The sequence below is a fragment of the Mus caroli genome, chromosome 2, assembly GCF_900094665.2.
Source record: "Mus caroli chromosome 2, CAROLI_EIJ_v1.1, whole genome shotgun sequence".
NCBI lineage: Eukaryota > Metazoa > Chordata > Mammalia > Rodentia > Muridae > Mus > Mus caroli.
Window position 1 is genome coordinate 120510912 of NC_034571.1, and position 11817 is coordinate 120522728.

The 11817-nt window shown below is 44.6% G+C and overlaps 1 long non-coding RNA gene and 1 pseudogene across 2 annotated transcripts in view; both read left to right on the top strand.

Moving 5' to 3' along the window:
- Nucleotides 1-4255: 4255 nt before the first annotated feature.
- Nucleotides 4256-6073, top strand: LOC110307052 (annotated as a pseudogene).
- Nucleotides 6074-7846: 1773 nt separating this feature from the next.
- Nucleotides 7847-11817, top strand: part of LOC110289570 — a 9074-nt gene continuing 5103 nt past the window's right edge. The window contains exons 1-4 of one of the 2 annotated variants that reach the window (XR_002377357.1): nucleotides 7847-8158; nucleotides 8492-8572; nucleotides 9333-9629; nucleotides 11563-11635. This is a non-coding gene — a long non-coding RNA (uncharacterized LOC110289570). Of the gene's footprint in view, nucleotides 8573-9332; nucleotides 9630-11562; nucleotides 11636-11817 lie in introns of both variants that reach the window. The other variant, XR_002377356.1, reaches the window with a different exon arrangement.

An 11817-nucleotide genomic window follows, 5' to 3' on the forward strand; every position in this document is an offset into this window, starting at 1 on the left:
GCCTGGTGGGAGTATCTAGTAACTGCATGCCGCCTGGTGGAAGTATCTAGTAGCTGACCCAAGCTCTAAAAACCAGCTCGTGCTTCACTGGGGTTACTGTTTTATGTCGACCTTCATGGAGTCTTAGTTCTGAAGCCTGAGCATGGCTGAAGAATTAAGAACTAAGCCACATCCCCTAGTGGGTTCCTGCTGCTTCAATAAAAGTAAGTCACAATGATAATAACATAGGCTCTCCTTTCTTTCTTGAGGAAGGGCCTCCCGTAGCCCACATTGACCTTGAACTTTGTATGTCATTGAGAGAATGACCTTAAATTCCAGATCTTCCTTCTCCACCGTCCATGTGCTGAGATTACAGGCACGCACCAACCACACCTGTCTCTTCCACGGGCCTTCAAACCTTACCTGACAGTGACAGTGTGGGGACACCCCACTTTTCAGTTTGCACACAGCAAAACACTACAGAGGGGAGATTCGTGGTGGCTGGGCATTGAAGACAATAGTGGCTGTGTTTGCAGTGACCGAGGGTTTATTCTGTCTTACAGGTGTTAGGGACACCGTTTGTCATGGTGGTTCAGCACGGCTTGGCTAAGATCCCACTCATGGAAAGCAGCAAACATTCAGTAGAAATCATGCTTAAGTCGTTACAAATCTTTTCTTTGAGATGCATACTAACATATGACACAATGTGAGCAGTGGTCAGCCATGTTACTGTTGGGGTAAACAGCCAGCACCCTACAGTGCACAGTACTAAATAAGTTCCAGAAGATGCTCATTGGCTTACTGTAAAGTCGGATTTATGTTAGAGGATTCTGTGGACTGTACGGTGTTCCAGGCTGGTGTAAGTGCTCTGAACACATTAAGCTAAGTTTAGCTGGGATGTTAGGTTTAGGAAAGTACATTTGACATGTTCAGCATTCTTAGCCACCATGGGCTTATTAGGGGATAGCCCCATCATATGTTGAGGGACCTCTGAACTCCCTTCTCCCTAAGAGTGAGGCAGTGACTCAGGAATGGAGTCCCATGTCCTTTCTGCTGACGCCTCAGTGTTTCACTCTACTCCCAGATCATGACATTCTTCCACTTCAAGCTACCCTAATCCAATGTTCCAAGTCCTGGGACACCAACTGGGTATGTTGCAATTAGGATACTATTCACCTGGACTTAACATCAGCTCCCACAGACTGAGGTTCAGTGCCCAGTTCTGTAGGGTGCTGGGAATTGAATCCAGGGCTTCCCACATGCTAAGCAAGCATCCTAACAACTCAGCTACACCCCTGATTCTCTTACTCTCCTCTTTGTCCAGGCCATGAGGCAAGGATCTTGCCACGGTGTGCATCCTCACCACAGTCCCCCAAAGCAGCAGGGCCAACTGGCTCTGAATGGAAGCTTCCAACTCTGCGAGCAGAATAAACCTTCACTCTTTATAAAGTGGTTATCTCAGGTGCTTTGTCCTAGTAACAGAAAGGTAACTAGTTCACCTCATTCTTGTTGGATTTAGTGTGGCTTCCACTCTTGTCTGAGGAAACTGTGAGTTATCTTGATTTCCACGAGTATATAGAGATTGGTCTAGCTTTCAAGGGGTTTGAGTGTGTGTGTGTCTGTGTTAAGCCTCGTGTTAGAATGTTAGCATGGAAGTAGGTTATCTGAAGTCTGACGCTGAGCTAAAACATCCTTAAAACTTGCTCACATTTTATGCTGTATTTCTACACTGACAAATCTTCCATTCACAATCACAGAAAACTTCATATTTCATAATAAGTATGGAAGCCACCATGCTGGGTAGTTTGTTGTTTGTTTTTGTCAACTTGACACAAATGGGAAAGGAACACTCAATTGAGAAAACACTTCTCTCAGATTGTCCCGTAGGCAAGACTGTGGGCACTTTCTTGATTAATGACTGAGAGAGGAGGAACAAGCTCACTGTGGGCAGTGCCATACCTGGGGAGATCATCCTTGGTTGTATATGGAGGCAAGCTGAGCCAGGTGATGGTGGAGCACATCTTTAATCCCAGTGCTCAGGAAGCAGAGGCAGGTGGTTCTCTGAGTTCAAGACCAGCCTGGTCTACAGAGTGAGTTCCGGGACATCCAGGGCTACACAGAGAAACCCTGCCTTGAAAAAAAAAAAGACGTAAATAAATAAATAAATAAATAAATAAATAAGGTGGGGAGAGAGAGAGAGAGAGAACTGAGAGAGGCACGAGGAGCAAGATACTATTAGTAAGCAGTGCTTCTCTATTGCCTCTGCTTCATTTCCTTGCCTGCATATTTCTGTCTTGAGTTCCTATCTTGCCTTCCTTGCCAATGAGCTGAAAACACCAGTTCTTAGGCTTGGGACCTGTGTAACTCTCCATAATGCCTTCCACCCGTGCCTTCCTTTTCCTCTTTCTTTTCTCTTTTCTTTCCTTTTCTTTCTTTCTTGTTTTGTTTTGTTTTGTTTTTGTTTTTGAGACAGGGTTTCTCTATGTAGCCTTGGCTGTCCTGGAACTAATTCTGTAGACCAGGCAGGCCTTGAACTCAGAAATCTGCCCATTTCTTTCTCCCAAGTGCTGGGATTAAAGGCATGCGCCACCACTGCCCAGTTTCTTTTCTTTTTTCTTTTTTCTCTCTCCTCCTTTTCTTCTTCTTCTTCTTCTTCTTCTTCTTCTTCTTCTTCTTCTTCTTCTTCTTCTTCTTCTTCTTCTTCTTCTTCTTCTGTTTGAGACAGGGTTTCTCTGTGTAGTCTTGGCTGTCCTGCAGACCAGGCTGGCCTCCAACTTAGAGACCCACCTGCCCCTGCCTCTTGAGAGCTGGGATTAAAGATGTGCACCACCACTCTTATACACTCATTTAATTGGGGTTGGCTTACAGTTTCAGAGGTTTAGTTTATTATCAGCATGGCAGAAAGCATGCAGGCAGACATGGTGCTGGAGAAGGAGCTGAGCATTCTACATCCGGACCTGCAGGCAACAGGAAGAGAGAGCCTCTAAGCCTGGTTTTGAGCTTCTGAAACCTCAAAGCCCCATCTCCCTATCCCCAGTAACACAATTCCTCAAGTGTGTCAGGGCCACACCTCCTAATCCTTCTAAGTAGTTCCACTCCCTGATGACTGAGCATTCAAATCTATGAGCCTATGGGGGCCATTCCTGTTTAAACCACCATAGTTTCTGATGAGATAGAGGTCATGAGGAGTCTGAGCTACTTGATGAACTAATGTATTTAAAGAGTCATAATGTAAAGGGAAAGAAATAGAAACTAGGAGGGTCCTAGTCGAAGCAAATTGGTCACTGGTGCGGTGGCTTTGGAGCTGGGTTTGTGTCCCTTCCTGTCTCTAATGATCACTCTCCTTTCCCTGCTGCTGCTGCGCCTCACCCTGGCCCAAAGGGAGAGCTCTGAAATCTCTCCATAGGTGAGCCACACAAGTTGTCTCTCCTTTCCTTCTTTAAGTTGTCCCTCCAGTATTTTGTCCCAGCAATGTATTAGCCTTCTGGGGTCTGTTTGCCTGAGGCCCTGAAAGAAATTGGCTAGATGACAGATCTAAAGGCATTTCAAGTTTTCTGTGAATCAGGGACATTTCTCTTGGTGTTCTGCCCACATCTACTTTAGATGAGAAGATCTTTACGTAAAGCACTTTCTGTTGCTGAGGCACTGGACATGTAGCCCTGGAGTAGAGCTCTTGACTAATGAGCATCAGGCCCAGGGTTCTCCAGCACTCCAGAAAAAGCATTTAGGAACATGGCTAACAGGATTCATTAGCGTTGTTCTTAAAACAAAACAAAACAAACAAACAAACAAAATCCCAGGGGACTGGAGAGATGGCTCAGCCATTAAGAGCACTGACTACTCTTTCAGAGGACCCATGTTCAGTTCCTAGCAGCCGCATATGACTGTAGTTCTAGGGGGTCTAGTCAGGGACCTCTGACTGCTCTCACCTCTGAGAGCACTGCACACCTGTGGTGCATAGACACATATGCAGGCAAAACACCCATGTGCATTCAAATAAATAAAATTAAATTTTAAAAAGAAAAAATGTCAGCCGGGCGTGGTGGCGCACGCCTTTAATCCCAGCACTCGGGAGGCAGAGGCAGGCGGATTTCTGAGTTCGAGGCCAGCCTGGTCTACAGAGTGAGTTCCAGGACAGCCAAGGCTACACAGAGAAACCCTGCCTCGAAAAACCAAAAAAAAAAAAAAAAAGAAAAAATGTCAAGGGGTTGCCCAGGGACTGAGGCAGGCTGCTGTCCCTCCTGCCTTGGTGGATGTTGTCCAGTTTCCAGTTTCAATGCAGGATCACAAGAGGCACAATGGTATTACCTCTCCTATCAGCTTAGCAGCCCCCAAGCCCCCGACTGCCCACTCACAGAAACTCATTGAGACACTGCAGCCCTTTGGGGTTTTCAAAGAAGGGGAAATGCAGTGCAGGATTTTAATTTTGGGAAAATTAAATAACCTGGTGAAAGAATCGATTTGAGAAATCAGCGAACGCAACTGGAAATGTTGGAGGAACAATGTTTACATTTGGATCTTACAGACAAAGAGTACAGACGAAAGGTGCTGATGTTGATGAGGTACACGTTGCACCAAGACAAGTTGATCGAAATGACTTTTTCCACCTCATTCTATGATAAATTGAAATTACAAGAAGTGAAAGATTTAAGAGTTGTTGAAGAAGCATCTGTACCAGTTATCAAACTCTGTTTTGATGGAATAGAGATTGATATCTCATTTGCAAGATTAGCATTTATTCCAGAAGATTTGGACCTACAAGATGACAGTCTGCTTAAAAACCTAGATGTAAGATGCATAAGAGGCCTTAATGGTTGCAGGGTAGTCGATGAGGTTTTACATCTAGTGCCAAATATTAACAACTTCAGGGTAACTCTGAAAGCCATCAAACTGTGGGCCAAATGGAACATCTATTCTAATATGTTAGGTTTCCTCAGTGGTGTTTCCTGGGCTATTCTAGTAGCAAAAACTTGCCAGCTTTATCCAAATGCAATAGTGTCAACTTTTGTGCATACATTTTTCTTGGTATTTTTAAAATGGGAATGGCCAAATCCAGTGCTATTGAAACAGCCTGAAGAATGCAATCTTAATTTGCCTGTGTGGGAGCCAAGGGTAAACCCCAGCAATAGGTACCATCGTATGCCTATAATTACACCAGCATACCCACAGCAGAACTCCACGTACAATGAGTCTGTGTCAACACGGATGGCCTTGGTTGGAGGAGTTTAAACAAAGTCTTGCTATCACAGATGAAATTTTGCTGAGTAAGGCAGAATGGTCCAAACTTTTTGAAGCTCCAAACTTCTTTCAAAAGTACACGCATTATGCTGTACTTCTAGCAAGTGCACCCACGGAAAAGCAGCGTCTGGAATGGGTGGGCTTGGTGGAACCCAAACTCCGCAACCTGGTTGCAAGCTTGGAGAAGAAGGAGTTTATGACACTGGCTCCAATCATTTCCAGCCCCCCAAGAAAATCCTGACAGGGAAGAATTTCACAGAATGTGGGTGACTGGGTTAGTGTTAAAAAACCCCTGAAAACTCTGAAGATCTCAGTGTTGACCTCACCTATGATATCCAGTCTTTCACAGACAATTTATAGGCAAGCAACAAACAACAAGATGTTTGAGTTGGATATGAAGATTACAGCAACGCATGTGAAGAGAAAGCAATTCTGTCAGCTGCTGCCTCGTCGCGTGCTTCAGAAGAGACAGACACATTCAACAGAAGGAGTCAAGTTAGCAGCTCTGAATGACAGCAGCCTTGACCTGTCTGTGGACAGTGATAACAGCATGTCTGTGCCTTCACCCACTCGTGCTATGAAGACCAGTCCATTGAACAGTTCTGGCAGCTCTCAGGGCAGAAACAGTCCTGCTCCAGCTGTGACTGCAGCATTTGTGACCAGCATCCAGGCTTCTGAGGTTTCTGTACCACAAGCAAATCCCAGTGAAAGCCCAGGGGGCCCATTGAGCGAAAGCATTCCTTAAACTGATACACAGCCAGCCATTTCTCCACCACCAAGGCCTACAATCTCCAGAGTTGTCTCAACACAACTAGACCTTCAGGAAACAGAGCAACAAAAGTCCCTAATCCTATAGTAGGAGTCAAGAGAATGTCCTCACCTCATGAAGAAGAAAGTCCTAAGAAAACCAAAACAAAAGAGGATGAAATAAAGTAAAGATGCTAACTGTCTTGCTTTGAGTGGACATGATAAAACAGAGACAAATGAACAAGTCGCTATGGAGACAAGTTCAGATCAATCAGAAACTGTTCCAGCATCGGCTTCTCTGTTGGCCTCTCAGAAAACATCCAGTATAGAACTTTCTGACATCTCTGCTCTTCCCGAAAATCCTATTTCTGTTATCAAAAATTCAATAAAACTGAGACTAAAGCGGTAAAACCACCTCAGGGTACATAAACAGCATCTGCCAACTCAACCTGTTGTCTTCAGGCGTTTAAACAAAAGAAAGAAAGGAAGAAAGGAAGAAAGGAGGAAAGAGAGAGTGTGTCTGTGTGTGTGTGTGTGTGTGTGTGAGAGAGAGAGAGAGAGAGAGAGAGAAGAAAGAAAGAGAGAGAGAGAGAGAGAGAGAGAGAGAGAGAGAGAGAGAGGAAGGAAGGAAGGAAGGAAGGGAGGGAGGGAGGGAGGGAGGGAGGGAGGGAGGAAGGAAGGGAGGAAGGAAGGAAGGAAGGGAGGGAAAAAAGAAGATTGGAGGGGGCAAGACTAGACAGTGGATTTAGTTGTTTGGTGACCAACCTTACTTGGGCTCATCAGGTACTTGATCAGAAGTCCAGGTTAGTATGCGAAGCCAGGAGTTCTATTATTATTTTTTTAGCAACAGTTGCATTAACTATTTCAGAAAAAAAAATTGCCTTTAAGAAGGAAACAAAACAAAACCCTCAAGCTATGTTTGTATCCGTAATTGACATCTGGATCGGGTTTATGTGTGAATATTGTTTGGAAAATTGCAATACAAACTGGCCTAAGAACTCCTTAGAGAGAGAGAGAGAGAGAGAGAAAGAAAGAAAGAAAGAAAGAAAGAAAGAAAGAAAGAAAGAAAGAAAGAAAGAAAGAAAGAAAGAAAAGAAAGAAGAAAAAAATTCAATTAGCAGTTGCTAGTTAGAGTTGACGACCTAGCCTGACATGGTACTGTTTTGCCAAAGTTGGTTATGTTTGAACTTTTTTTTTAATCTTAATTAAGGAAGCATAAAATTGTTTAAAATGTTTTTTAAAGAGAAACCTAAACATTATTATCTTTATTATTGCTTTGGTAGGCTGCTAAATATGAAATGTATACCAATGTCTATAGGATCCACTGGAGGTACCTGCAGTGTTCAGACATGGCTGACATAAGAGATGTAACATGAAACAAAATAAGGAAACATATTTAAGATTTTCCCTTCAGTGTGCAGAATTCGTAGCCATTTCTGGATGTGCTACAGAAACACTGGACTATCATTTTGAAAATACAAAAACACTTGCCTGATGACTACAAAACCCAGGGCCCACTCTGCAGCACCTCAGAACTGTTGATAAACTTCTCACAGAAAAGAGCAAAGCCAAAAAATAGCTAAGACCTTCTTCAGGAACCTCTTTTCCCAGAGGCTATCCACCCCGGTGCTCCCCTAATGTCCTCTTTCTCTAACTATCTCCCCCTCCATTTTGCTACCCTTGAACCCTGAGTAGAGCAGAGAATGTTCGAGGCCCAAGATTCTATACTGGCTGTTTGCTGGGGCGGCTAAACCGCCCTAACTGTCACCCCAGCTTCACATGCATAAGAAGAAAGAGAGCAGCCAAGCAAGCGGCTCACACATCCGACCCTAGTATAGCACTTAAGAGGCTTGGGCAAGAGGGTTGCTTGAGTTTAATAAATAAAATAAGTTCTAGATCAGGCTGAGTTACAGAGTAAGGCCCTGTCTCAAAAAAGAAGACAAAGAAAGAGAGAAGAGGAGGAGAGAGCACCTTAATGTTTTTCTTGTATGGAAAATCAAAGTAGAGGGATCTCTGTGCAGCTCAAGGAAGCAAAATATGGCCAGAAGAATTGCCACAAATTGTGGGAGAGGAAAACCTCACAAAGACAAGTGTGAGCAGAAGAAAGATACATGAATCTTCAGACCTGATCCAACCCAGCCCAAAGAAGCCGGGGAACCGAGAGACATCAAAGAGCAGACTTGGAGCCCATAAGGTGCAGTCAGTGAGTCCTTCCATCCTTTAAAGCCTTTGGAAGCTGCCATGAGTTCTCCAGTCAGATGAACTGAAATGCTTTATGTGACCTTCAGTTGTTCTCTGAGGCCTCTCCAAGGACATTGTCTACTTAATATGTACTGATGCTACACTACTAGAACGGCTAAATTTATTAATGAACACTTCTAAGAAACACTGAGATGATCTCTTTAACATAAGAGCCCAAAGGAACGGGTTGGGGGCCTGTCAGCTCCCAATCACGCAGGGCTGTGGCAGCTCTCATAGTGCCCACCCAATCCTGTCTTTGTACGGCATCTAACCTTTTCTTTTGCAGGTTATTATCCAGGAAAGTTGTGCAATTATTGGAGTTTGGAATCCAATGAGTGTACACTAAAGAGCTTCTACCCCATCTGAGGTAACTGCCATTTATTTACTCCTGCTTGGCTAATGAAGAGCTATGAGACCTTGTCCTGATAATTGTTATGGACTGAAAAATAGTGTTTTAGGGGCTGGAGAGATGGCTCAGTGGTTAAGAGCACTGACTGCTCTTTCAGAGGTCCTGAGTTCAATTCCCAGCAACTGCATGGTGGCTCACAGCCATCTGCAATGGGGTCCGATGCCCCCTTCTGGTGAGTCTGAAGACAGTGACAGTGTACTCGCATACGTAAAAAAAAATTAATCTTAATCTTAAAAATATAGTGTTTTAGTGAGCAGAGTTATGGGGTTTTATCCCTTAGCTAGGTTTTACTCAAATCTAAAAAAAATTTTTTACAGAAACTATATTAAAGAAATCAAATATAAAGTAGTGTAGCAATCTTTATGAAGGTACAATGGATACAGGCATATGGGTAAATTGAAGTAGGTGCTCAGAAGTAATGGAATATAAGTTCTTTCTTAATCTCATAGTACTCTAGGCAGGCTCCCTAATAACAGAGGGCAGAGTGGCTGACTTGAATGGTAACTATTGCTATGTTGCTTGTAACACTGAACTGCGGGACAAGGGTTGATTTTTTTGAGCATGCCAGTCCCAGCATCGTGCTTTGGGTTTTCTTGATGGTAGACGAGAGAATGCTTTTGATCTAAACCAAAACATATGCTATTTTCTCTAATTTCCTCATAAGGTAGAGGGGAGATGACAGGATCCTGGTTTTGATATATTCTGTTTTCTGTGACAGAAGGAGCTAGTCCACACACCTGATCATCAAGATGTCAATCTCCCTCTACAAGAGTGGTGCTGGTTCCGAGCCTGCTGGGGAATACAGCCCAATTCAAACCTTCCATCTTGTTGCTACTGGGAAATGACATCATCCCCGAGGTGTTGAGTCACCGCAAAGGAGACAATGACCCAGAAGATGGCTGGCTGCTCCTTGTATAACAAATACCTCATGGGAGATGCCTGCAGCTTCCGTTTCCTGTGACTGACACCCCACTTGTCCTTGCCTGCTTATGCATCTATCTCATCATTGTTCGAAGTAGGGAACTTTACAGCACCGTAGGGGCTAATCACGTTTTCTGTCAGTTCCTATGCTGGGTCGTCCTTGTCACTCAAAAGTCAGGGAGAGCAAGATGTGGTGGGGCCATTGCCTGTGCCCACATAGCCCAGATGGCAAAAGGGTTAGCGGCTAAACAGGTCATGTAATGTGCTGATGAGTATTGTTTATTATTTTTCTACTAAAGTGGCCGACCGCACAGTAACTGCTAGCATCTAGCAGAGCCCACCTCTCCTCATTCCAAAGCACATTGAATGAGGCAGGAGACGGGTCTCCTTTTTCCTCTGGTTATAACTATGCAAACCACCTGACACACCCGTGGACCACTGAGCTCTGGTGTGGCTTGTAACTTTGCCTGAACTCTTCATTTTTGGTTAGGCAGCAGGGACTGTCACCAAGGAACAGCACAGAAGCCCCAGAACAATGCAATGAGGAAGGAAATGATAACATGGGGCCTGTCACATCTAGACTGGTCTTTAGGATACCAGGTCCTGAAGAGTTGTGTGTGGTTGTAAGGATCTCGAGGGCTTGGGAGGCATTCCCTGGGTGTGATTGCATTGATTTTGCAGAGCTTTGCAGGCCCCATCACCTTCCTGCTCTGCAGAGGAAGGGGCAAATCCAGGGCCTAGTGACCAGCTGTGTGTTCTGAAGTTTGCAGTGATGCACCCCAGGTTTTGTGAGCACTACTTTGGTGTTTCTTTTCCAACACAGGTCCTTTTCATGTCTCCATATAATGGTGTTCTGCACTTTGCAGACAGTCTTTCAAGATCATGGTCATGAGCCATCCAACCTATCCTTTCATGATTTGTACCATTGTATTTTTGAAGAGATAATTTACACATTTGATAGAGTTAAGAAGATAAAAGAGTGTTTGGCTAAAACCGTGGCACAAATTTATCTACCCATACCCCAAAAGATATACAATTTATCAGTTCCTAGTGTGTTCCACCACAGACGGATATATGCATGTCATGGTATATCATATTAAGTTTTTGATCATACACTCCTGTGTTTGTCTATACTAGTGAATACTACTTGTCTCTAGGATCAGCTGAGTCTTGTAGGACAGCAGAATCCCTGGTGTCTACCTACAAGGTGACAATACCGCTCTTCCTCTAGCTCTGACAGCCACCAGTGTCTCCAGAGACTACCTAAAGTTCTCTGGGGGTGCAGTACTTCTTATACTAAAGAAAAGTAATAAACTCTGTATTGTGATCTGAGAGTGCAGAAAACAGACCAAGGCCCCTGTTTTCTTTTGTTGAAGTTTGGGAGCACGGCTCATTTCCTCGAGGTTCTGGTAATGCATGCCTGCCATCCTTGGTCTCCTGAGTGCTAAGAGGACAGGTCCATGACACAGGGTCTACCTGGCTGTCCTTTTGGATATGGTGTTTGTTGCCATGTGCTTGGTTCTGGAGAAAGCTACTCCTTTCTTTCCAGGAATGGAGGAGGAGGACAAGAAAGGACTTTCAGGACAAGCCTTTTTCTAGGCACCTCTAGCCTCCTTCACACAGGGGCCACATTGCCTCGGCAATCCAGGGAAGTGTGGATGCTCTCTCTGCACTGTCTCTTTCCTCTGTCTCTTCACTGAAAACCTGTCCAAGGGCCATGACTATAAGCCCTCCTTATCATCCCTAGGGGCGGGGGCAGAGGGTGCCCTGAAGGCAGGTCTCAGATTCACTGTGGCCCATCTAAAAGTTTCAGAGCAGCACAGAGTGGGTGAGATGTTCAGGCCTTGGAGATTCAGCATTAAGAATGAGATGGAAGAGCTGAGGCTGCCTCTCCAGGGCAATACAGAGCAGGGTGCGAGGGCCAGGTTAAAACCACGTGTGTAAGATGCTACTGCTGCCCCCTGACTCAGTTCTTCCTTAAGCAATGTCAGAACCTTCCTAACCCAGCTTCTGTTTTGTTCTAACAGAATTGAGAGAACACAGCCCATTCCTAGAGCTAAGTTATTCATTCTGGACTCTTGGGGGAAAAATACACCAGAGGTATGGGCCATGTCGAATCAGTGTCAATGGTACAGAAGCACGGGGAAGGGGCAGGTGCAGGGAAGAGGAGGGGAGGGGAGGGGAGGAGAAGGTGTCTTTATTTCTCAGGCTGTGCCCTGGGACATTAGTGTGACTCTGTGCTTTTAATGTGCTAGTTTATGGGAGGGACAGAGGTCAGTAAG